Source organism: Ictidomys tridecemlineatus, chromosome 5 (genome assembly GCF_052094955.1).
Source record: "Ictidomys tridecemlineatus isolate mIctTri1 chromosome 5, mIctTri1.hap1, whole genome shotgun sequence".
NCBI lineage: Eukaryota > Metazoa > Chordata > Mammalia > Rodentia > Sciuridae > Ictidomys > Ictidomys tridecemlineatus.
Window position 1 is genome coordinate 195,270,830 of NC_135481.1, and position 26,942 is coordinate 195,297,771.

At 40.5% G+C, this 26,942-nt stretch overlaps 1 protein-coding gene and 1 long non-coding RNA gene across 10 annotated transcripts in view; one reads left to right on the forward strand and one right to left on the reverse strand.

Moving 5' to 3' along the window:
• Positions 1 to 21,609, reverse strand: part of Ncoa3 (nuclear receptor coactivator 3) — a 124,561-nt gene extending 102,952 nt beyond the window's left edge. For all 8 annotated transcript variants that reach the window (XR_013439859.1, XM_078051977.1, XM_078051982.1 and 5 more), the window contains exon 1: positions 21,452 to 21,609. The gene's annotated coding sequence lies outside the window, so the exon portion shown is untranslated. The remainder of the gene's footprint in view (positions 1 to 21,451) is intronic.
• A 40-nt stretch (positions 21,610 to 21,649) lies between these two features.
• Positions 21,650 to 25,091, forward strand: LOC144378194 (uncharacterized). 2 transcript variants are annotated; one of them, XR_013439861.1, is made up of 4 exons: positions 21,650 to 21,891; positions 21,987 to 22,092; positions 24,038 to 24,158; positions 24,595 to 25,091. It is a non-coding gene; the product is annotated as an uncharacterized LOC144378194 (long non-coding RNA). The 2 variants fall into 2 exon arrangements; XR_013439860.1 differs by having other exon boundaries at positions 21,652 to 22,092.
• The last annotated feature ends 1,851 nt before the right edge of the window (positions 25,092 to 26,942 follow it).

The following is a 26,942-nucleotide window of genomic DNA, read 5'->3' on the forward strand; positions in this document are numbered from 1 at the left end:
GTAGCTCAGTTGGTAGAGTTCTTGCCTAGCACATGTGAGCCACTGGATTCGATGCTCAGCACCACATAAAAATAAAATAAAGGTATTGTGTCCATCTACTATAAAAAATATTTGAGAGCTGGGACTGTGGCTCAGTGGTGAAGCGCTTGCCTAACATGTGTGAGGCACTGGGTTCAATTCTCAGCACTGCATATAAATAAATTAAGGTCCATCAACAACTAAAAAATATTTTTTTTAAAAAAGAAAGTAAGTTACCTTTAAAAAATTTGGGAAAAAAAGTACAATTAAATTAATTAAAGCATACCTTTAGTCTTAGGTATTCAGGAGGCTAGGACAAGAAGACCACTTGAGCCAACAAGTTCAAGCCCAACCTGGGTAACAGCAAGACCTCAAGACCCTATCCCATGGAGGGTGAGGGAGAGGGGGTGGGACAGGCTGGGATGTAATTCAGTGGCAAAGGGCTTGTGCAGCAAAGCACACAAGAGGTCCTTGGGTTCAGTCCCCAGCACCACAAACAAAAAAAGAAGAAAATATTCAAAGTACTGACATTGACTACTATTTAATAAAGAGGCAAATAATTCCTATAACTTTTGTAATGCCAAAGGAATAATAATTTGTTTTCATTAAATCATAGTGTAATGTTATTATTCATGAAGGAGACAGAAATTTGTTTATGTTCCATTGTCTGCACCAAAGAATAAGATCTTCTCTGGGCAAACCTTTTCCAACTCAAATTTGTATGTCCTAGAATGCTTTACATAAATCAGGAAAACAATAAATGTTCATTATTTACAAATCAAGTCTTTGGGCTAGGGATGTATGTGCTTCGGTGATAGAGTTCTTGCCTAGCATGTGCAAGGTATGGGTTCAATCCGCACCACTTTAAGGAGGAGGGGAAAAAGAGTATGCAGCTAAAGCCAAGGAAATAGATACTATTTTATGAAAATAAAAACCAAATAATGGTTTTTATACTGGGGGGAGGGGGGCTGAGGATAATTATTCACAATAATTCATTCAAAATAAAAACTAAAGTAATCAAAATAAAATTAAAGTAGGGACTGGGGTCAGTGTAGAGCGTTTCCCTAGCACATGTAAGGCACTGGGTTTGACTCTAAGCACAATAAATAAATAAATAAATATCCATTGACAACTAAAAATTATATTTAAAAAAAAACTAAAGTAGGCATTTACTTCGAGGTTTTCTCATATCTTGTTTTATTTTTTTTTTAAAGAGAGAGTGAGAGAGGAGAGAGAGAGAGAATTTTTAATATTTATTTTTTAGTTCTCGGCGGACACAACATCTTTGTTGGTATGTGGTGCTGAGAATCGAACCTGGGCCGCACGCATGCCAGGCGAGCGCTCTACCGCTTGAGCCACATCCCCAGCCCATCATATCTTGTTTTAAAGCCTGAGGAACACACAATCAGCATGTACTGAATGTCCACGTGTACTCAAAAAGTTGTCAGTCACTAAAAAGACTTATAAATTCTGCATTATCTAGTAAAAGGATGCTCGTTATCTAGTTAGGGAGACTAATACCAGTGAAGCATTCATTATACAGAGCATCTTGTGGTAGTACCAAGTGCCAAACTGAACAGTTCAGACAAGGAGCTTGGGAAAGAACATAATGGTGGGGATATGGATCACTGGTAACATATGCAATTAGCATTCACTAATTATGTGGATTCAACCTCCACTGTGGGGCGGGTGGGGAGAGAAAGTATATGCCAGTGAATCTTGGATGGAGAGTTTGATAAAACCAAATGTTTCTAGTCATTTGGTCCAAAAACATTTGAATTACCTTTGATTCTCACCCCACCCCCAAGAGGATCTGTTACAAAAACCTATTGGCTATATCTTCAAAATACATACAGAATCTGCTGGGCACAGTGGTACAAGCATGTAATCCCAGCAACTAGGGAGGCAGAGGAAAGGAGAAACACAAGTTTGAGGCCAGCCTCAGCAAGTTAGGGAGACCCTCAATGACTTATCAAGACCCTGTCTCAAAAAATAAAATGGACCGGGGATGCAGCTCAGTGGTAAAGCACCCGGGCTCAATCCCTGACAGCAAAACAAAATATATACAATTTTTTAAAAGATGACTGGGGATAAGCCAGGCACTCCTATAATCCTAGTGGCTCAGGAGGCTGAGGTGGGAAGATTGCAATTTCAAAGCCAGTCTCAGCAATGTAGCAAGGCCGTAAGCAATTTAGTGATGTGGTGTGGTGTGTGTGTGTGTGTGTGTGTGTGTGTGTGTGTGTGTGTATAGAAATGTATCACTTTGTGTATGTGTATACATATACATGACCACTTCTCACCTCTACTGTCTAAGCCATTATCTCTTACCTGAATTACTGTAAAAGCCTTATTGTAAATCTTCTAGCTTGTACTCTTACAGGTTATTCTTCAAAGAGCAGCAGAGGGATCATTTTAAAGTCAGATTCAGTTATTTGCTCTGCTAAAACCCTACAGAACATGAGGCAGTGTGTACATGAACAAGTTCAAAGAAAAAAAAAGACTATAGAGAAATAAACATAGATGAGTTTATTGGTAATCCTTATTATTTGTACTTTTCTGTATTTTCCATATGAACATGAATTAATCATTTTACAATTTTAAAAATGGTTAATTAAGAGAAAAATCTTGATATTTCTGGAATAGCTATAAATATAATTAAAACCTATAGCAGTTCCTCATTTTGCTCAAAGTAAAAATTGAAATCCTTACAACTGCCTATGAGGTCCTACTGTTCTTCTCAAATTTCTTCTCTTACTACTTACCCTTTGTTCACTGTGCTCCAGCATATTGATCACCTTGCCTTCTTCAAATATACTAAGAATGCTCCTACTAAAGGACTTTTTTTTTTTTTTTTTTTTTGGTACCAGGGACTCAACCACTGAGCCACATCCCCAGCCTTATTTTGTATTTTATTTAGAGATAGAGTCTCACTGAGTTGTTTAGCACCTCATTAAGTTGCAGAGGCTGGCTTTGAACTTGTGATCCTCCTGTCTCAGCCTCACAAGCTGCTGGGATTACAGGCATGTGCCACCATGCCCGGCTAAAGGGCTTTTGCACTGATTGTTCTCTCTAAACACAATGTTCCTCATGCCAACCCTACCTCCCAATAGTCACAAGTCTTCATTTCACTCTTTGCTCAGATGCTACTTTCTCAGTGAAATTTACCATGACTACCATCTAACATGTAAAACCCCAATACATTCCAGTCAGTTCCCAGTACTTTACATGGCCTTACTCAATAGCCCTTCTGTTCAATGGTTATATGCCTAACATCTAGTGAACAGCTGACACACAGCTAGCACTCAATAGATCTTTGTAGTGTATATATTAAGACAAGGGAGGCAGAAGTGGTGGGCAAAGACTATGGGAGGGTATGAGGATATGCATTTTTGAAGAGACAGACTAAAAAAGAAAATCATTCTGCCAGGAGCAGAGAAGACTTAAGCGAAGAAGCCTTCCAAAGGTAAAGAAGAGATTTGGTTAACAGTGAGCAGCCAGAAGTAAGGAACTTGAAGGCTGGAAAGCTGTCAGAAGAAAAAAGGTTACAGGCCAGAAGGAAATTTAGACTGAGAAAGAAGAAATAAAATATTTGGAGCTAGAATGAGGAGTGAGAAGGGGAAGTGCATGAGGAGGTCAGAAGAGTTATAGATACACAAAAGAGGAAGGATAAGAGGGTACAAGGAAGAAGTAGATTACAGGGAAGGGGTGGAGGACACTAATATGTCACAACACGACTTTCATTCAAATCTAAGATCTAACAGTCTGGGGGATATATATATGGCTTTATTTCCAAAATGTTAAGTGATTTAAGCAAGAGGATCACAAATTCAAGTCTAGCCTTGGCAATTCAGTGAGACCTTGTCAAAGTTGGGGGGTGGGGGAGGCTAGAAATGTAGCTCAGTGTTAAAACAGTCTTGGGTTCACTCTCCAGTGCTAGGGACAGGGAACAAATGAATGAGAATTTAAAAGGTTAATTCATGGGGCTGGGAATGTGGCTCAGGCGGTAGCACACTCCTCTGGCATGCGTGTGGCCAGGGTTCAATCCTCAGCACCACATACCAACAAAGATGTTGTGTCCGCCGAGAACTAAAAAATAAATATTAAAAATTCTCTCTCTCTCTCTCTCTCTCTCCTCTCTCACTCTCTCTTTAAAGAAAAAAAAAAAAAGGTTAATTCAAAGTTCAAAATAGTGGCCCAAACCCATAGTCCCAGGTACTAGGGACATTGAGACAGGGAATCACTTGAAAACAAGAGTTTGAGGCCAGTGTGGGTAATATCGCAGGCTCCTGTTCCAAATATAAATAAAATTTTGAAAATAACAGGTTAATTCATAAAATCTGAATTCTTCTATCTTATTCCTTAATACCACTATTAAGAAATGAAACAAGGGCTGGGGATGTGGCTCAAGTGGTAGCGCACTCACCTGGCATGCATGAGGCACTGGGTTCGATTCTCAGCACCACATAAAAATAAAAATGAAAGATATTGTATCCACCTAAAACTAAAAAATAAAACATTTTTAAAAAGAAATGAAACAAGATAGACAACTACAATGTATTTGTGATCTACTGTTAAACATTCAGCTCTTCCTCTGCTTCTTACAGAACTATGCAACCTGGACCTCATCAGTGGGAAACAATATTGTTTGCCCTCCAATTTCTAAAAGCCTTTACTGGGGGTATAGCTCAATGACAGACCACTTACCTAGCATATGTGAAGCCTCAGAATCAATCCTTAGAATCACAAAAAAACACAATTTTAATATAAAGTCTACTAATCTTTTAAAAGATTGACGGGCACCTGAAATAGTTAAAATATTAAATATCTCTTGATTCACGAACTACTGAACTTCTGCAAATCTTTATAAAACTTTTACTTTTCTCAGTATTCTATACAGTATAAAACCCTGCAAAATTTGTTTACACAGTACTGTGAAAAAATTACTCTATCTCCTCAGATGCACAATAAATCTACTGAAATTAAAAATCAAACTTGGGGCTGGGGATGTGGCTCAAGCGGTAGCGCGCTCGCCTGGCATGCGTGCGGCCCGGGTTCGATCCTCAGCACCACATACCAACAAAGATGTTGTGTCTGTCCCCTGAGAACTAAAAAATAAAGATTAAAAATTCTCTCTCTCTCTCTCTCTCTCTCTCTCCCCTCTCACTCTTTCTTTAAAAAAAAAAAATCAAACTTGATGAAAACAATTAAGAATTCTGGAATCAGAAGAGTTTTAATAACTTTACAAATTCAGTGTTTATGCTACACTAATCAGGCAGAGATAAAACAAACATACGTAGTACCTTGGATGTGTGAATTTATGCACTGCTCACTAAAGCTGGCCAGATGCCATTTTATCATTGATAGAGTAGAGTAGCTTCAAATTCCACTCAAGAGGGCAACTGCAGTTGCACTGAATCCAGCAGCATGAGCATGCCTGCATGTTATTATGGGAAATAGTGGAAAATTTCACAGGCTGACATCCAGAATGTCTGCGGTTCTTTTTCATATTTCTTTCTTCCTGCAAAGCAGTTATTAGAGCAGTACTCTGATTTTTTTAAAGCTGGAAATTTCCACTGCTTTTTTTAAGAGGCCCTTCTTAAATGTAAATTGCAAAATGTTCCAAAATTCCAGCATGATAGAAATAATTCAGACAGAAAATAATTAAAATATGCATCTTCGAAGTAGAATGAATGGACTGAGAAAGAAATTGAGATGTATCTCTTCCTAAGAAAAAATAGATATATGTCCAGAGAGATACAAGAAATTTAAGGTCACAATAATTTAATATAACACTAAATATGAAAAATAGCATGTTGTGACACTCATATTTTCTTATTGGCTTATAGTGCATTCAAAAGATAATACATGTCACTAGGATAGTTAAGAAAACACTATGAAGAGACAGTATAAGCTTGGCATAGTAACAAAAGCCTGGAGTTCAGCTACTCAGAAAGCTGATTTGTGAGGATCACTTAAGCCCATGGACAGAGGCCAGCCTGGGCCATGAGATTCCACACACTGCCCAAAAGTATGTATCTGGGAGTAAAAGGTATACATCCTGCACTAATACAATAGTAAGCCATAAAAATTGGGTTTTTCAAGGCCAGTGGGTGCAACATCCTAGCATGCTTTGTTTCAACCAAAGGGAGAAAAAAAACTTTTTGAGTTTTTTTAGTTTTTCAGTGAGGGCTAGACAAGGAACAATGACAAGAGCTCCTAGGCAAAATTCAGTGTTTTTACTTTTTTTTTTGCAAGCTAGGCACCAAATCCATAAATTACACATGCTAGGCAAGCAATCTACTACTAAGCCAAACCCCTAGTATCACTTTGGTTTTCAGCACCTTCTCATTAAGAATCTACCACACCCACATGTGTGATTTTTTTCCATTTTAATCTGTAATAATAAATGAGAAAACAGACAAGGTCTTATTGATTCATTTTATTAAAGAGATAAAAGATTAAATTCCAGTAGAATGTGGCAGCTCACACTGGTAATCCCAGCTACTTAGGGGGCTGAGGTAGGAAGATCTCAAGTTCAAAGCCAGCCTGGACAACTTAGAGAGATCATTTCAAAACAAAAATAAAAAGGGCTGGGAATGTAGCTCAATGGTAGCTCAATGGTATAGTGGCCCCCCAAAAAAGGATACATATCCTTATTGGATGAATGAATATATATATATATATATATATATATATATATATATATATATATACATATAAACTTTTACATATCAATAACAAAAGCTGATTTTAAAAAGGAGGTGGGAAGGGGGAAAAGGAAAGGGAAAGACAGAGAAAGGAAGCAAAAGATTTCACCAAAGAAGGTAAAAGGAATATCAATTAAAATCATAAAGAGCCCAGCTTGGTAGCACAAATCCTTAATGCCAGTGACTGGTGAGGCTGAAGGATGAAGGATACCAACTTCCAGGCCAACCTCAAATTTAGCCCGTTCCTGCCTCAAAATAAAAAAAGAACTGGGAATGTAGCTAAGCTACATTAAACCCCTGGGTTTAATCCCCAGTATCAAATTATTATCATCGTCATCATCATAATGAGATACATTGCTCAAGGGGTAAACAAACCGTCATATATATTGTGAAAACATATTGCTGTATAGGGCAATAAACAGAACTCCCAATACATGTAACAACATGAATCAATCTCACAGAATTAGGCAAAGAAAAAGAAGCTTAACATAACATACTATATGACTAAAATTATTTGAAATTCTGAAAAGGCAAAGCTATAATGAGTAAAACCTATAACTAACACCTTACTTAATGCTTAGCCCATAAGCTTGAGAACAAGACAAAGATGTCTAACCATCATTGTATTCAAGGCACCAGCTATCACAATAGAGCAGGAAAAAGAGAAAGCACAGTGACTGAAAATGACAAAATAAAATTGTCTTTATTCCAACAATATAATCACCTATGTATAAAATCCTATTCAAACTACATAAAAGCTATAAAAATTAATCAGGTTATTAGCAAGATAATAAAGTATTAAGTGAATATACAAAAATCAACTATATTTCTATACACTAACAAATTATTTTTAAAATTTCAATTTCTTTTTTTTTTTTTGGTCATATCATCATTTTTTTTATTTATTTATTTTTATTGTTGGTCGTTCAAAACCTTACACAGTTCTTAATACATCATATTTCACAGTTTGATTCAAGTGGGTTATGAACTCCCAACTTTACCCCGTATACAGATTGCTGTGTCACATCAGTTACCCTTCCATTGATTGACATATTGCCTTTCTAGTGTCTGATGTATTCTGCTGTCAGTCCTATTCTCTACTATCCCCCCTCCCCTCCCCTCCCCTCCCCTTTTCTCTCTCTACCCCTTCTATTGTAAATCATTTCTTCCATTTGTATTATCTTGTCTTACCCCTCCATTACATAGTTCTTGATATATCATATTTCACATTTTGATTCAAGTGGGTTATGCACTCCCATTTTACCCCTTATACAGTAAAATTTCAATTTCTAATACTATTTATAAACACATTTAAAAATATGGAACTTAGGGCTGGGGATGTGGCTCAAGCAGTAACGCGCTCGCCTGGCATGCGTGGGGTGCTGGGTTCAATCCTCAGTACCACATAAAAATAAAATAAAGATGTTGTGTCCACCGAAAACTAAAAAATAAATATTAAAAAAATATGTAACTTAATGATAAATTTGACATGCTTTATAAAATTTGTACACTGAGGGGCCAGGGTTGTGACTCGGTGGTAGAGCACTTGCCTAGCATGTGTGAGGGAGGCACTGGGTTCGATCCACAGCACCATATAAAATAATTTTTTTTTAACATTTATTTTTTAGGTGTAGATGGACACAACACAACGCCTTTTTTTTATGTGGTGCTGAGGATTGAACCTGGGTCCCGCCCATACTGGGCGAGTGATCTACAGCTGAGCCACAATCCCAGCCCCAAAATAAAAATATTTAAGAAAAAAAAAGATTTGTACACTGATAACTAAAAAACACTAAGAGAAATTAAAGACTAAATAAATGGAGAGACATGTAAAGTGTTTATGGAAGAGAAGGTGCAATATTGTTATGTCAATTCTCTCCATATTGATATTCATTATGATTCAAAGCAATTACAATCAAAATCTCAACAGCCATTATATAGAAATCAACAAGCTGATTCTAACAATTATATGGAAATGCAAAGAGGCAAAATACTTTGAAAAGAATAAAGCTGGAGACTTGCTCTCTCTGATTTCAAGACTTCAATGTAGACAGTGTGGTACAGGGGAAAGACAAATACTGATATGCAGAGGTAGACACACAGATGCGTCCATATAAACAAATACTGATATGCAGAGGTAGACACACAGATGCGTCCATATAGACAAATACATGAAACAGAAGAGAGTCCAAAATATGATCTACATACCCATGGTCTATTTACTTTCAAAGGTGCCAAGTTTATATATTGATAGCCACATACCAAACATGAACCTCAACCCTAATCTCACACCACATGCAAAAAGTTAATTTAAATGAATCACACGCCTAAATTTAAGAACTACAATTGGGCAGACACTTAATCTCAGCAATTTGGAGGCTGAAGTAGGAAGATCAGAAGTTCAAGGCCAGCCTCACCAAATTAGCAAAACCCATTTCAAAATTAAAAAATGAAAAAGGGCTAAGGATGCAGCTCAGTGGCTAAGTGCCCCTGGGTTCAATCCCTGATACAAAAAAAAAAACACTAAAAATAAAATAATAAAACTTCTAAAGTCTTTTTTTTTTTTTTTTTTGGGGGGGGGGTAGAGGTTTAGCATGTATTGAACACAGGGGCACTTTACCCCTGAGCCACATGCCCAGCCATTTTCTGGTTTTGAGTTTGGGTTTTTAACATAGGGGTCTCACTAAGTTGTTGAGGCTGGCTTTGAATTTAGAATCTTCCTGCCTCAGCCACCCAAGAGGCTGGGATTACAGGCACGCGCCACAACACCCAGCAACGAAGTCTTAATGACTATGAAGTCAGCAAAGATTTTTAAATATAGCATGAAAAGTATAAACAGTAAAAGAAAAAGCAAAAAGTGATAAATGAACTCCAGAAACATTTAAAATTTTTGCTCTTTCAAAAATAGTTATGAGGTGCTGGGGCTGTAAGTGGCTCAGTGGCAAGGCACTTGCCTAGCCACATAAAAAATAAACAAAGGTATGTGTGTCCCTCTACAACTAAAAAAATTAAAAAAAAAAATAGTTACAAAAACAAAATAGGGCACAAACTCAAAGAAACTATGTACAAAATGTTTAAAAAAAAAAAAGTTTTGCACCTTAAAGAATCCTTACAGTTAAGTAAGATATGACAGCTGGGCACAGTGGCAGACAGACACCTCTAATCCTAGCAACTCAGGAGGCTGAGGCAAGAAGATTTCAAGTTCAAGGCCACTTAGTGAGACCCTGTCTCAAAATAAAAAAGGGCTGGTATGTGGCTCAGTGTCTAAGTGCCCCTGGGTTTGATCCCCAGTACCAAGGGAAAAAAAAAGGGAAGAAGATAAACACCCCAAATGAACAACAGGCAAAAGATGAGCAGATACTTCTTCACACATGCACACAAAATAAAGAAAAATATACTAATAAAAAAATAAGTAAAAGATGTTCAACATCAGCCATTAGAGAAACTCAAAACCACAATGAAGACTGAAGGTGCAGTACAGTGATAAAATGTTTACCTAGTATATGTGAAACACTCCTTTCAATTTTCAGCAGTTTCAAGAAAGAAGGAAAAAAAGAGCAATACAACACTATACACCCCCAAATGGCTAACATTAAAAAGACTAATCACACCAAATGTTCTTCAGAATGTGGAATTTTGCTGAGAGAAATGTAAAATGGTACAATCACTTTGAGAAACAGTTGGCAACTTTTTAAAACTCTTAACACTGAACATACACTCTTCATACAACCAATCCATTCCACTCCTGAGGATTTATCCCACAAAAATACAAGCACAGGGGCTGGGATTGTGGCTCAGCGGTAGAGTGCTAGCCTAGTACAGGCAGGACTGGGGTTCAATCCTCAGCACCACATAAAAATAAAGGCATTGTGTTGTGTCATCTACACCTAAAAAATAAATATAAAAAAAAAAACAAGCATATATCTATACACAGTCTAATGCAGAGAATTTCTTTTGATAATCAAAATCTAGAAACAATCTAAATGTTTATCACCAAGTAATGGGGAAACAGTGACATACCAAAATAATAGAGTAATATTAAGCGAATAAAAAAGGAAAGACTAAGCCAGATAATAGTGGAACACAGCCTATAATCCAGTTACTTGGGAGGCTAAGGCAGGAGGATCACAAATTCAAGGCCAGCCGAAGCAATTTAGCAAGGCCCTATGAATTTATTTTCCTATACAGGTCATTATTGAAACAATTGGTAAATCTGAATAAAACCTACAGGTTATTCTATTAACATTCATTTTCAGCACTGAGGATTAAATCTCTGCCCTAGATAATGATTTCCCAAATCAAGAAATGTGTTCTGTCCATATAAAATTCTTCAAAGTCCTACACACTGATCACTTGGTCATAAGTGATCCCTTTCCTCCTCTGAACATCTCTAAAACCAACTGATCACAGTTGGCCTTGGACTGAAGTACTGTTAAATACCTGAATGTGTGCACTTGAAGGTCAAAAAACCTTGTTAGTGTCTTACATAGTAAAAGCTTAATAAACACTGATTAAGTATGTATGTGCATGGAGGAGTAGGCAACAGCTAAACAGTAGCAAATTAAGGATAACTAAAGTTTAAAGGCCTCATAGCTAAGAGAATGACAGTATAAAAATTCAGTTTTTTAAAAAAAAGTCACAGCCAGGTGCAGTGGCACACACTTATAATCCCAGTGGCTCGGGAGATTGAGGCAAGAGGATCTCAAATTCAAAGCCAGCTTCACCAAATTATCAAGGGCCTAAGAAACTCAGTGAGGCCCTATCTCTAAACAAAATACAAAAAAGGGCTGGGAATGTGCCTCAGTGGTTGAGTGCCCCTGTTCAATCCCCAGAACCAAAAAATAAAGAAGACACATTGGTGCGCAGTGGTGCACACCTGCAATCCCATCAGCTCAGGAGGCTGAGGCAGGAGGATACCAAGTTCAAAGCCAGTCTCAGCAACTAAATTGTTTAGGTCCTATGCAATTTAAACAGACCCTGTCTCAAAAAATTTTTTAAAAGGACTGGGGATGTTGCTAAGTGGTTACGCACCACTGGGTTCAATTCCTGGTTCCCCCACCCACCTTCTGCAAAAAAAAAAAAAAAAAAAAGCCACACATGGGAGTGATTTTATACTTTAGCAAAGAAAATACTGCAGGTTATTGGCAAATTTGTGACTGCAGGTTTGCCTAATTTTGGATCTGTACACCCAAGCCTTCCTCCATTCTAGACATACTTATGTACTTGAAAGAAACTTCCTGAATTCCATTTTAGTAATTCCTGATGAAAATGTTTTTAAAACTTAATACAGAAATAGTCCTGTCTCGTTCTGGGAAGATGATGCCATTGACTATCCAATATCCAAATATAAATGTGAAGTTGTTTTTTTTCACTGATGGAGTTAGCAAAGGTTTGCTCCACTAGTGATGGAGACCACTATCTGGGCTGGGATTGAAACACTAACCTGGGCTGCAGTTGTAGCTCAGTGGTAGAGCACTTGTCTAGCACATGTAAGGCCCTGGGTTCAGCACCACATAAAAATAAAGATATCGGGCTGGGGATGTGGCTCAAGCGTGAGTGCGGCCTGGGTTCGATCCTTAGCACCACATACAAACGAAGATGTTGTGTCCGTCGAGAACTAAGAAAAAATAAATAAATGTTAAAATTCTCTCTCTCTCTGTCCTCCTCTCTCTCTCACTCTCTTTAAAAAATAAAAATAAAGGTATGGTGCTATAATCCCAGCGGCTTAGGAGGCTAAGACAAAAGGATAACGAGTTCAAAATCAGCTTCAGCAATGGCCAGGCACTAAGCAACTCAGTGAGACTCGTCTCTAAATAAAATATAAAATAGGGTTGTCCCGGGATGCAGCTCAGTGGTCAAGCGCCCTAAATTCAATCCCCAGTACTAAAAAAATAAGTAAAAAAAAAAAAATTTATATATATAAAGGTATTGTGTCCATCTACAACTAAAAAAACAAACACTGACCTGAGACACAAGGTCCAGGCAAGTAAGAGGAAACAGATGAGCGAAGGATGCACAGACTGAAGACAATCTGGTGAAGAGAACACTGGGTAATCCTTAATACATTTTCAGATAAAGCTAACAAATTTTAGTCTGGAAATAACTAGCTGATAAGCTACTCTATAGGGAACCTTAATTCAGTGATCCATTTCACTGACAGTTTTCCTAAGTAAATGACATCACTTTACTTTCTTACAGTAGAAGAAAGAAGCTGAAAATTCTCGCCCCTTTCCCTTCCAGTTTGTGTTTTACCCACTTACAGCACACACTATGGTGTGATGGAATCAGCAGTTCAAAGGCATTTTGTTCTCAAACGTTTTTTTTTTTTTTGGGGGGGGGGGTGCGTAGGAGATGTTCTAGGGATTGAACCAGGGGCACTTAACTGAGCCACACTCCCAGCCTTTTTTTTATTTTTCATTTTTTGTTTAGCGATGGGGCTTTACTAAGTTGCTCAGGGCCTCATTCAGTTGCTGAGGCTGGCTTTTTTTTTTTTTTTTTTAAGTAAAAAGGAGTTTACTTCTTTGCTAGTAAAGGAGACTGAGACTGGCTTTGAACTTGCAATTTTCCTGTCTCAGCCTCCTGAGGCACTGGGATTACAGGTGTGGGACACTCTACCTAGTTCTATCCCCAAACTCTTAATGATGAATCAGCATTGGAAACTGCATCTGACTTCACATTGTCTGGCATAAAGAGTTTAATGCACTTACTGTTTGATCAATAAAATTTAAACCGAGCTGGGGGTGCAGCAGTGGTAGAACACTTCTTGGGTATGCCAGGGCCTGAATTTGATAACCCACACAGGAAAAAAAAAAGAAAGAAAGAAAGAAAGAAAGAAAAAGTGAAAAGACTTAATAAAATAATAAAAGACCGTTTTAGCCAGGCAAGGTAGCACATCTCTGTAATCCCTGCTACTCAGGAGGCTAAGGAGAGGAGAATCAAGGAGTTCAAGAACTGCTTGGGCAACTTAATGAAACCCTGACTCAAAATAAAATTTTAAGTCTGGGATGTAGGTCAGTGGCAGAGCACACATGAAGCCCTAGATTCAATCCTTAGTGCTACCAAAACAAAACAAAAAAGGAAAAGCCATAAACCTGACAATTTTTTTTAAGGACTTATGATATAGGGAGAACACTCCTATGTTCAAATCCTCGCACCACCAAAAAAAAAAAAAAAAAAAAATCAATGATGCCTTAAATTAGTAGTATTTTCTAACATAAGGAGCCTTGAGGATCACACATGGCACCCCTTTGTTTTACAAAGTAAAGAACACTGACTTACTCAAAGCTTGCAGTATAGGCTTACAAGTTATTCTGAACTCTTTAAAAAATTATTTTCAAAGTAACAGGCTAACAAATGATATTGATCAGGTACCAAAATGAGAAAAATATCTAGTGATATTTTTTAAGTTGTTTGGAAACAAGTACATGATCATGCTGTGCTCTCCAACAGCAATTAACTTTCATTTATTAAAATGTCATTTAGGATATTTAGATTATGATAAACATTTACTATCAAAGTAAAATAATTTGGCTTTAGATTTCATTTAAATAGAAGAGTGAAAAATATTTATTTACATGAAAAGTTCCCCTCTTTTTGTTGTTAAGACTCTTTTTTCCCCCTCTTTTGTATTAAGGTTCTCAAATGCATGAGAGAGGAACAATACCTCAATACAAGGGGCAGGCTTCCTGCCTACTAGTCAGTCATTATTCTTAAGACTTGAGAACTTTCAAAACACTGCTTGAGTTGCTTTGAAATTCCTCTTTCAGATTTTCCCTCCTTCGTGGAACATCTATCTAAAAGAATGACTTCAAAAATGTCTCACTGAACTCAATCAAAATTCTCTAAGCCAACTAAAAAAAAAAATGACAGCTTTAGATACAAAGGTTGGATGTAAATGCCTTTAAATTTGTCAAACACCAACCAAACATACAGGACAAAAAGTAAAGTATATTTCTGGCCAGGCATAGAATAGTTTTTTCTCATTCTATAGAAATTAAACCTGTTTCTGAGAAATTCCATAGTTATAAATTATCTCAAAGTTGAAGACCACAATATTACCAATACTTTTTTTAAAAAATACCATTTAAAAATCTAAAGATCTCAAACTACATTAAACAAAAAGGACTAACTCAATTATTACCGACTTCAAGACAGCTTCACACTAAAATGAAGTACACTCATTCATTTTAAAAAGTTGTCAGGAACAGAAAAAATTACCAGCAGCAATCACCTGAGAACCTGGAAAATTTCTCACTTCCTCTGACTGCATTCTGACAGTGGTACTACTTACTAATAAACATACTAAAACAATAAGGTTACTTGCGACATGGGGCCGTGAGGTAGACAAATTATCTGCCCAGGTTAACATGGGTTCTTTCTTTTTCAAAGGCACAACATTAAAAATGAAAGATTCATGAGTAATGACTTGTCAAACTGTTACAATAAATACAAATTTTTCCAAAACCTCTAATGCCTCTAACAAAAACAAAAAGACTACTTTAAACAATACTTGATAAAGCCTAGCCCAATATGGTGGTGCACGCCTGTAATCCCAGCCACTCAAAAGGCAGAGGCAGGAGGACTGCAAATTCAAGGTCAACCTGGGCAATTTAGCAAGAACCTGTCTCAAATAAAAATGAACTGCAGGTGTAGCTCAGTGGTAGAGCATCCCTGGGTTCAATCCCCAGCCACAAAAACTTAAGTAAAAATTTAAAATAAAGCCTAATTCCAGTACAACAAAATAATTTAGCTATCCCCTGGCGTTTGTTATAATGGGATTTAAACTGTACACTCAACATTCAATTAACCATAAGGCTTATCCTAATTGAGGATTATGCTGACTTCTGTGGTCCTTTCCTATCTATCCATCTACCACTCCAATTTAGCTGCCATAGCTACCAAAAGCAAAGCCCCAGGGAGCAGATTATCCATTACTATGTGATACCCAGGCCAATATTCCTTTTTCATTACTATGTAGATAATCGAGAGTAAAATTTACTACTCTGGGAGGCTGAGGCAGGATAGCAAATTCAAGGCCAGCCTGGGCAATTTAGCAAGACCTTGTCTCAAAATAAAATAAAAATGGCTGGGAATGTAGTTCAGTGATAAGAATTCTTCCCTAGCATGCTGAAGGCTCTGGGTTCAATCCCCGGTGGGTGGGAAGGTGGGAGGGGGAGAAGGAAGGAAGGAAGGAAAAGAGAAAAAAAAAATTAGTAATCTACTCAGCCTGGTTTCCAAAAAGAGCAGCTGAACTACATAACCCTTACTTATATCTTCTAACCAAGGAAATCAAACATTTCAACAGAATATCTTCATGGAGATAACAGACAAAAAATGTCACATCATTTTCTAGAACGTATCAATTAAAAAATTAACAGAGCTAGGCTCAATGGAACATGCCTGTAATTTCACCAACTCAGGAAGCCAAGGCAAGAAGATATATAGTTTGATGTCAACCTGGAGAACTTAGTGAGACTCTGCCTCAAAAAGCAAAAAGAACTGGGGATGTAGCTCAGTGGTATAGCACCCCTGATTTCAATCCCCAGCACACACAAAAAAAGAATTAACAGAAAAGGAAAAATAGAACACAGCTGTTTCTAACAAAAACTATGAAAATAGGAAAAGGACTAGGGATGAAGCGCTACGATGTAGCTCTGCAGTGGAACACTTGCCTAGCAGACATAAGGCCCTTCAGACCCAGCACTGGGGTGGAGGAAGGATACAGGTCATGACACTGAACACTATGAAAAAAAGAAAAGACACTAGTCCAAAACCTGTTCTACAATCAGGCTGAATTCCTTCCTTTGCCTCTAGGACAGAGAGTTTACTACACAGTTAAATAAACCTTTATTACTGCCCCCACTATATATTGACCTAGAGCAGCAAAAATTATCCTAAACTAAGCTAAAGCTGACAAAATTAGAAACTGGCAATATGCTGTCTAATATTATTTAGTTTGTGACTAAACTGGCCTTTCTAGACAGTATAGGTCTTCCTTTTCTACTGCTGTACATATTCTGGCCATTTTTCTGTTCCTTTAACAACTTACTACTAGATGGCAGAAAAGTTAATTCCATTATTTGTTAGGGGTTTGAAAATAAGGTTAGACAGTAAATAAACTGTAGTCTAAACCCGAAATAATCTCCCATAAACCCTCTCAGAAAAACAATAAAGATATTTACCCAGCAAACACTAACAAACTGATGAATAAGCCTCATTACAGCACATCTCCTTCTTCACCTTAACCATTAAATGTTCATTTTGTAATCCCCCCATTCCAAAAAGCACTCATAAAAATCGAAGAAAATGCCAACATTAAACTGCAGCACTCATATCAAAACTATCCCTTAGAATCTAGTCACCTTTTTCTTCCAGTCTGCTGAACTTCACAAAAAAAAAAATTATCATATATTATCAATGCTAATTTTCTGCTCCCAGAGCTTCCACCACTAAATAATGCAAAAAAGAAATATTCTATAATATACTATGGAGTATAATAAATTCAACTAAAATGGTACAGGTATCTCTGCAGAGCTTAATGTATGAGAAACTGTAGTCATCTTCTCAATAACCCACAACTCTGTTTTACTGGTCCCAGGAAGCATTAACAGAGTAACTGTATTAAATTGTTGCCAATTTGCTATATAGACAATCAGCCACTGGAGGTTGCACTCAGTGTAAACTTGCAACAAATTAGAAGTTTTCACAAGTATTCTACATCCTCTGGTCAAGGTTTGAAATTATGTAGCTCAAAAATTTTTAAAAAGAAGTCCTAATGCCTGCCTGTAATGTCAGCTACCCCAAGGCTGAGGCATGAGAATAGTGAATATGAGACTCCCCCTTTTAGGGCTGGGGATGTGGCTCAAGCAGTAGTACGCTCACCTGGCATGCGTGCGGCCCGGGGTTCAATCCTCAGCACCACATACAAACAAAGATGTTGTGTCCACCGAAAACTAAAAAATAAATATTAAAAAAAAAAAAGAGAGAATCCCCTTTTTTAAAAAATAAAATTTGAAGGATAGGGGTGGCTGAGAGTATTGCTCAATGCTCTGAAGCATCATAATGTGAGAGACCCTGGGATCTGAGTACTGGAGTACTAAAAAAGAAATAACATAAATGACTTTGGGGCTTTTTTTCTTAACAACCAATTAGGAATAGGACAATAGTAGGTTGCTGGGTTTTGTTTTGTTTTCCATCTTACCCTACTGTCCAAATTAAAAGATATTTTGAACATATCATACATTTTAGTTGTAGATGGACACAATACCTTTAAAAAAAAAAAAAAGTGGTGTTAAGGATGGAACTGAGTGCCTCACATGTGCTAGGCAAGTGCTCTCTACCACTGAACTACAACCCCAGACCTAGATTATTTCTTTAAGTTGTTGATAAACCTTTTTTTTTAATTCATTTATAGGTGGTGCTGAGCATCAAATCCAGTGCTTCACACAAACTAAGCAAGCACTCTACCATTGAGCCATAACCCCAGCCCCCTATATTATTCTTTTAAAAATAAATTATTCTTTTTCAAAAATTACAGCAGGGCACAGTGGCATACATCTAAAATCCTGGCAACTCAGGAGGCTGAAACAGGAGAACCACAATTTGAGGCCAGCTTCAGCAATTTAGGGAGATCATGTCTCAAAATAAAAAGGCCCAGGATGTAGTTCAGTAGTACAGTGCCACTAAGTTCAATGCCCAGTACCTGAAATAAACTATTTTTTTCTTTAGTGTAATATCCCTAACATAGCAAAAAAAAAAAAAAAAAAAAAATCTTATTTCAAAAGAGTTGTCAAGAAGGCATTAGTGGTGCTAGGTATAGTGGTTCACACCTACAATCCCAGCAACTTGGGCAATTGAAGCAGGATCATAAATTCCAAGCCAGCCTCAGCAACTCGGTAAGGCCTTAAGCAACTTCTCAAAATAAAAAACAGCCAGGCACAGTGGCACATGCCTATAATCCCAACCACTTAGGAGGCTGAGGCAGGAGGATCACAGGTTCAAGGCCAACAGCAACAACTTAGGGAGGCACTAAGCAACTGAGAGAACTTGTCTCAAAATATAAAAATCAAAAAAATGAAAATAAATAAAGGGCTAGGGATGTGGCTCGGTGGTAAAGCGCCTCTGGGTCAATCCCCAGTACCACCCCCCCCCCAAAAAAAAAAAAGCAAGAAGAAAGAAGGCATTAATTAGCAACCATTTCTAGAACTTTAATTTATACAACTCCTGAGGGGAAAAAAGATCTAGGGTTCAACAGTACACTCACTCTTTACTGAATGAATTCTTATTTGCTTGGGATGGGGTTGCTTCACAGAAATAATTTTTTTAAATAACTTATCTCTTTTTTTAAAGAGAGAGAGAATTTTTTAATATTTACTTTTTAGTTTTTCGGCGGACACAACATCTTTTTATTTGTACGTGGTGCTGAGGATCGAACCCAGCGTCGCACGCATGCCAGGTGAGCATGCTACCGCTGGAGCCACATCCCAAGCCCAGAATTAATTTTTATACTAGTCGAAATACACAATATAATTGCTTTCAAAATATAGTGAAATTGATTGGGGGTGTAGTTCAACAATACAGCACCTGCTTAGCATGTATTGGTCCCTGGGTTCAATCCGCAGCACCCAAAAAAAATATAGATACACGCATAAGTTATGTAATGTTAATTCCTAATAACCTAGCTCTAATATCATTGAACTGTGATTTCTAATATCAACAAACTGTATTAATAAATTCTTAAAACAATATTCTAAAATGTATTAAAAATGGAATCTTTGTTGATTAAGCTGAACTTTGTATTTTCAAAGCCTCCATAATAAAGGGATATTCTGGTAGAAGCAGTTCATATAACTGCTCTAGAAACAATTACAGCCCCCCACTTAGTCCACAATCCCCAACTCCAAAATCTATTTCTATATGCCAAAAGCTGGCATATGCCTCTTTTTGGTTCTTTGATGCTCATTGGACAACTAAGTCATTTCTACCAGTATAGAAAATCCCCCACAATTTAGGATCACAGGCAATTTAGATTACTACTCTTTTAAATGCAGAACCTGAAGTAACCTCCAGTGACAGGAGCTATAGTGTTCGATATCATTTTACATTTTACAGAGGCTTTATCTTACATACAAACAATGACCCTAGTTGGGTTCTTCATCCTAAACACTCAAAGACTGTTATTTCTTTAAGATATGAGTAAATAAAGAAACACAGTAAGTTCAGAAGAACCTTTCTAATAGCTACCAACATTTTTAAAGAAAACAGCGTTCCCACCACATTTCCCTTTCCTTCTGTTCATTTTATTTCCCGGGTTTGGGTATCCAACATGCTGTGTTCAAATAAAAATTTTCAAATACTTAGCCTGAAAACCAAAGATAACTCTAGAAAATGATTAACAGTCACTGCCTCCGAAGGGGAATTATAGGGTTTGAAGGGAAAGAGATTGATTTCTCAATGTTTTTGTACTTATTCGCTTGTATTATATATGTCCAAATAAACTAACAGTAATTTGAAATTTTTTTTAAAGAACAGTTCAAGAACTTACAGGTTTCCATTAACATTTTAATTCAGGCAGCATTCGCTCAAGATCTATTTTTCCCCCAATCATCTTTTAAACAACCTGCCGCAACAAAACGCTTTCTTGCAGCCACATCAGTTAGTTGGAGCTGAGGGCAGGCATTTAAATCAAGGAGATGCAGCAATCGCACTCCACACTACTACCCTCACTCATCTCATTCAACTCCGCGGAAAACCACTGCAGCAAGACAGCTGTTCCGCGCCTTCCTGTTTCTTTACGGGCACAGGCTTAATAACAAAAACAGGTTGGCTTTGAGGCTCGGCTCAAAAACTGCAAAAAGGAAGTCTTGCCCGGGGTGGGGGGCAGTTTCGACTTGGAGCCAGTTTCACCCGCTGCGTGTCATTCCATCTGCGAGTCCTGAACTCCTCCTGCCAAGTGCGATTTCGAGATGCTCAGTCCCTCTCCTAACCTTTCTTCGGGTCCACTTCCCCCCCCCCCAGATGCCCTCCAAATGCCTGGGAAGCAACTAAGCCTCCCAACGCCCCACGGCCCCTTTTTAAGGCAAGTGCGAGTCACAAATTGAACCCACGAAACAAGGAAGCCTGGCCGCGAGGAGGGCAAAAGGTAATGGGGGTGGCCAGTAATCGCCAGGCTGACCCCGCCAACTGCCCGCTGCCCAGCCGCCGGCCAGCGGCAGGGCAGTAAAACGCCTCCTGACTGAGGAAACTGCCCAGAACCTGCCCGAGCCCAAAATGGAAATTCCGCAGAAATTCCGCGCTCCGGTCCCGTCCGCCGCCGAGTGCGGGAGGCAGCGCGCCGCGGGACCCGCCGACTCGGAGCGCGGCGGGAGGGCGGGCGGGGGTCTGCGCGGCGCCCCGAGCCCGGCGGCCGCGGCGGGCGGAGGAGGGGCGCGGAGCCCCGGGCGCAGCCCAGCGCCGCGAGGGCGGCGGGAGGACAAAACTTTGGGACCCCCAACTCCGCGGCGACCCTCGACGCGGGGACCCGCGCCCGCCCCGCCCGGGCTCCCGTCCGCCAGCGCCGGCTGCGGAGGCTGAGGGAGCGGCGTGGCCCCGAGGTGCCCGGCGCGCCCCTCCGCGCCTCGCCGGAGCCCCAGCCCGAGCCGCGGCTCGCGACAACCCGGGCGCCGCGCCCTCGGCCCCTGCCTCGCACCCACCCCTCGCCGGCCGCCGCCTCCTTTATCTCCACTCACCTCCCGCCGCCATTTTCCTGGCAGCTCAGCTTTAAGTCGGAAACTAGCCGCTCAGCCCGCAGCCACCGCCACCGACTCCGCCGCGGCCGCCGCCGTCGCTGTGAGGGGCTGAGGCGGCAGCCGCTGGAGCCGCGGCGCGGGGGCCGCTGGGATATGTAGTCCCGCGGCCACGCCCAGCACTACCGGTCCCAGGGGGCCTTGCGCGCCCCGCGAGGGCGTCCGCGGCGGAGGGAGGGCGTGGCCGCGCGGTACCCCGCGGCGGCCTTCGCCCCCGGCCTTCCCGGAGCCGGCGAGAGCTCGGGAGAGCTGGGGTGCAACCCTCGCCCAGCCCTGGGTGTGTATCATGCCTTCATCCGCTGGCGCCTTACACTTATGGAGGGTCCTCAGGATCAGCATCCCTGGAGACCCTCATTTGGCAGATGAGCCCACCGAGGCCCCAGGTCAGGACCCCGAGGTGCCCGTGCGACGCCAGGCCACCGGGAGGAGGTTGTTGGGCCACAGGATATTCACAGCATACTCGGTTCCTGGGGGGTAGCCCTCCCAGGGTTTCTGATTCACAACAGGGACAGCTGGCTTTGCCGTGGAGAGGCCGACGCCACCTCCACCAGGGGACAGAGGGAACCTGGCGTCACCCGCAGCCGGTCAGTGTGTGTGTCTCCTGCTTCCATGCAACAGGGAAGGCCCAGAAAGCATGACCCTACCTCTGAAGCGTGGTTAAAAACAAAAAAAAAAAAACCTTGATCCAACTGTAAAAAATAATCGTGGGGCCGGGGCTCAGTGGCAGAGCGCTCGTCTAGCGCTGCTGCGAGGCCCGGGTTCAATCCTCAGCACCACATCAAAATAAATAAAGGTGTCCAACTAAAAACTAAATATTATTTTAAAATCATACAAAATAATCATACAATCTGGAATATGGAACATTGTTTGACACAACTAGCCTAGACATTTAAAAACATCAAAGCATAGAACAGGTGAAAAACAAATGCAATATGAGATTCTGTTCGACCCAGAATAATCTTTCTATGTAAAGAGATTTTGGGGAGGAACGTTTTGTTGTTGAGAGCGTTGTTTTTTGTTGTTGTTTGTTTTGTTTTGTTTTTTAATATTTTTAGTTGTAGGTGGACACAATACCTTTATTTTGTTTATTTATTTTTATGTGGTGCTAGAGATCGAACCCAGGGCCTCGCACATGCTAGGCTAGCACTCTACCCCTGAGCCTCAGTCACAGCCTGACTGAATTAGAATGAAATGTCTTAAGCCTGAATAAAATAATCTGGTAGCTCCACTGTCACCACCATCACACCCACACCCCCCGGACTATTGCAGCAGCCTCTTCACCCATCTCCTTTTTCCATCCTAACCCTCCTGGAGTCCGTCCTCCATACAGCATCAAGAAGGACCCCTGTAAAAAACAACTGTGTGTTCCTACTCCATAATCTTGCAGTAACCCCGGAAGTCCCACGTAACCTGTCCCTCAACTCCCTTTCCTCCCCTGAGCTCTTTGGCCACTTGTCTTCCACTCACTGCTGTACCCAGGGAAACGGGAGCCCTCCAGGGTCTCCAATATGCTTAACCCACTCCAGCCTCAGGGACCTTACTTGCTGTTTTTCCTGCCTAAAACCTAAATGACCCACTCCCTCTTCTCCCCTTGAACACTGTCCACATGTGAGAGGCTTTTCCATAATTGCTGTATTTTTATGTTCTTGCCCACTTGGACCCCAGCTTTCCCTGCCTTCTTCCCTGATTTGTTCCTCTCCAAGGTACCTTTCATCATTAGGAACACCATATATCTGTACTTACCTGTTATTTAATATCTTCTCTCCTCACAAGAATCAAAGCTCCATGAAGGGAAAGTCTCCTCTCCTTCCCTGATGTCCCTTCAACACCCCCTGCAGAGCTTACCAATAGCAGGTGTACAGGCGCTATTTGCTGCATGGCTGCGTGTTGGTGGCAGTAGCCTATCATCCCAGCTACTTGAGAGACTGAGGCAGGAGGATGGCAGGTTCAAGATCAGCCTCAGCAACTTATGAAGACCCCATCTACAAATAAAAGTTCTTTTTTTTCCTTGAGCGTTGGGGTTGTAGCTCAGTGGTGGAGTGCAATATGCATGTATGTATGTACTGCAAGGATGAATTCACTCCCCTACCAAATGCGAGTAATAAGTAAATACCATATTAGGTACAGAGAATGCAGAGATGGAAACTAGACTTCAGGCCCCCATGGCCTTTCACCTGGGCAACTGCAACTGCCTCCCAGCCACTCTACGCTTCCTGCTTTTCTCATCGGCCCTCTGCAGCCATTTCTCACTAAGTAACAGAGGGATCTTTGTAAAATTATATATTAAGACACATCACCTCCAACTTGAACACCTTCCAATGGCATCCCATAAATTTTGGAATAAAACCCAGACCCTCACTGAGCTTTCTTGATCTCAAACAATATATCTCTACCCATTTCCACCCAGGCTAGGCCAGACACCGACTTCTGCATGTGTCTAGCATACTCCTGCCTCAGGAGCTTTGTGCGTGCTGTTCCCTTTGTCTAGAATTTTCTTTCCTCCTGACTTGTTCCCTGTTTTTTATCCAGGTATCTGATGCAGTGCCTCCTCAGGTAGAACTTACACAGCTCTACACAGAGCCTGGTGTGGTGGTGCTTGCCTGTAACCCCAGTGACTTGGAGGTTAGGACAGGAGGATGGCAAGTTCAAGGTCAGCCTGGGCAAATTAGTGAGACCCTGTCTCAAAATGCAATAAAAAGGGTTGCAGGTGTGGCTCAGTGCTAAAGCACCTGTGAGTTCAATCCTCAGTACCCACCCACCCCCAAGAAGAAAAGATCAATTTACAGTTCAAATGCACTATATATGTGTGCAGAAAATACACATAGTTAAGCAGATACATATATTTTCATAGAAAGTATAACTGATATTAACAGTAAAAACTATGTGCTCAAGTAGAGTCAGAGAAGATTCCAGGAAGAAGCAACTCCTGTGTGGATTTTGGTGGAGCTTCTAGGGGGATCCTTTCCTGAGTGCCAGCAGAGTGATGCTACTCTAGACCCAAATCCAAGCCAGCTGAGTCACAGGCACGGGTAGAAGTCTGTGAAGAAAAGACACCTGCCTTCATTCTTTCCTCCCTGTCTGCACAGGCCACCCCCCTCCTCCATGAAGAGGTTGATCGCATGTAGCGTTCCTTGCACTGGGGCCGGCTCTGTGACTATTGCCCAACGGAAATGGCGGAAGTAATATGGGGAGGACTTTCAAGCTTGGGCCTTAAGATTATTGGCAGCTTTCACGTCCTTCCTCCTGGAATCCAGCTTCCCTGCTATGGGAAGCCCAAGCCACACGGGGAGCCCACACCAAGGAAAACTGGGGACTCCAGGTTACAGTCCACGCTGAGATCCCAGGCAAGAGCCAGTAGCAAGTGCCAGCCCCATGAGTGAGCCATCTTGCATATTTCAGTCCTTCCAGGCCAGCTATAAGCTGATCTGCAGATCCCTGTGGACCTGCAACAGAAGAACCACCCCACTGAGCCCTGTCAACCTGCAGAGTCACGGGAGATTAAAAGAGAAGTGGTTGTTCTTTCAGTCATGAAAGTCTACAGTGGTTTGTAATGCAGCAATAAATGATTGAAACACTCTGTAAACATAGATTTTTTTAATATATATGTGTGTGTATGCATATGTAAATATTTAGTTGTAGATGGACACAATACCTTTATTTATTTATAGGTGGTCCTGAGGATCAAACCCAGTGCCTCACACATTCTAGGCAAGTGCTGCACCACTGAGTCACAACCCCAGGCCTAAAGCATAGACTTTTGTAGAACTGTTTTTAAAAATTCATTTTTTTTAATATTTTTGGTTGAACATGGACACAATACCTTTGTTTTAATTATTTATTTATTTTTATGTGGTGCTGAGGATCGAACCCAGTGCCTCATGTGTGCAAAGTGAACACTCTACCACTGAGCCACAATCTCAGCCCCTAAAAAATTTATATATTTTTTTTTGATTGACCTTTATTTTATTCATTTATTTATATGCGGTTCTGAGGATCAAATCCAGTGCCTCTCATATGCTAGGCAAGCACTACACAGTACCATTGAGCTACAACCCCAGCCCTGGTTGAGAACTTTCAATAAGAAGAAAGAATAGCTTTAAATTCTAAAATTGCTCCAAAGAAAACTGGCTTGACTTGAGAACTGGAAGTGTAAACTCTGAGGACAGGATCAGAAGCTCAAGCAGATGGGATTAGGAGTTGAAGCTCTGCAAACACAAAGACCTTCTGCCCGAGACATCCTGACCGTGTGAAAACCCTGCTTGCCTGCCCCAGAACAGAGCTCACTTCTCAAGGGAGCGGAGCAGTCAGGGTCCTTGGGCTGCAGCAACAGCAGTAGATTCTGAAATGTCATGAACTGAATGCAGGAACTCACAGACTCCAAGGGAGTGAGGAGAACCAGGCCTAGAACTGTCAGCAAGGGAAGAAAGGGTGCCTGGACCTCTCATCTAGGACCCACCCAGATCTAAAGAAAACTAGTCTTTTCCTCCTGAAACTTCATCAGCTCATTCCAGGATTCCATAATCTGTTCCATTGATCTACTTTGGTCATATGTTACACATGCAAATAACAGACCACTAGACTTCAAAATAAAAAATAGGGCTGGGGTTGAGGCTCAGTGGTAGAATGCTTGCCTAGCATGTGTGAGGCACTGGGTTCAGTTCTCGGCACCACATATAAATGAACAAAATAAAGGCCCAAATAAAACAAAATAACACCAACTTAAAAACAAATACAAACTAGAGCCAAACTTGGTGGCACATACTGTAAGGCCAGCTACTTGGGAGGCTGAGACAGGAGGATCTCAAGTTCAAGGCCAGCCTCAACAGTTTAGCAAGACTGTCTCAAAAAATAATAAAGGGGATGTGACTTAGTGATAGAGAGCCTCTGGGTTCAATCCCTAGTACCATAAATTTAAAAAAAAAAAAAAAAAAAAAAAAAAAAAACGCTAACAGCCTGCCAGTAATTTACTTCAAATGATTCAAGGGGGGGGGGGTTTGCTGCCAGGCACTTGCCTGTAATCCCAGTGGCTCAGGAAGCTGAGACAGGAGGATTCAAAGCCAGCCTCAGCAATGGTGAGTTGCTAACCAATTCAGTGAGACCCTGTCTCTAAATTAATACAAAATAGGCCTGGAAATGTGGCTCAGTGGTTGAATGCCCCTGAGTTCAATACCCCAGTTCCAAAACAAGAAAAAAAAAAAATGCTGGGCACAGTTGCACATGCCTGTAATCTCATTGGCTTTAGAGGCTAAGGCAGGAGGATCAAAAATTCAAGGCCAGCCTCAGCAATTTATAGAGGCCCTAGGCAACTTATCAAGACCCTGTCTCAAAATAAAAAAAATAAAAATAAAAGACCGTGTTCCTGGGGTTAAACCCACAGTACTAAAAGGGGGGGCGGGGGGTAGTGCATGTGAGCAAATGTGACAAAATGTAACCA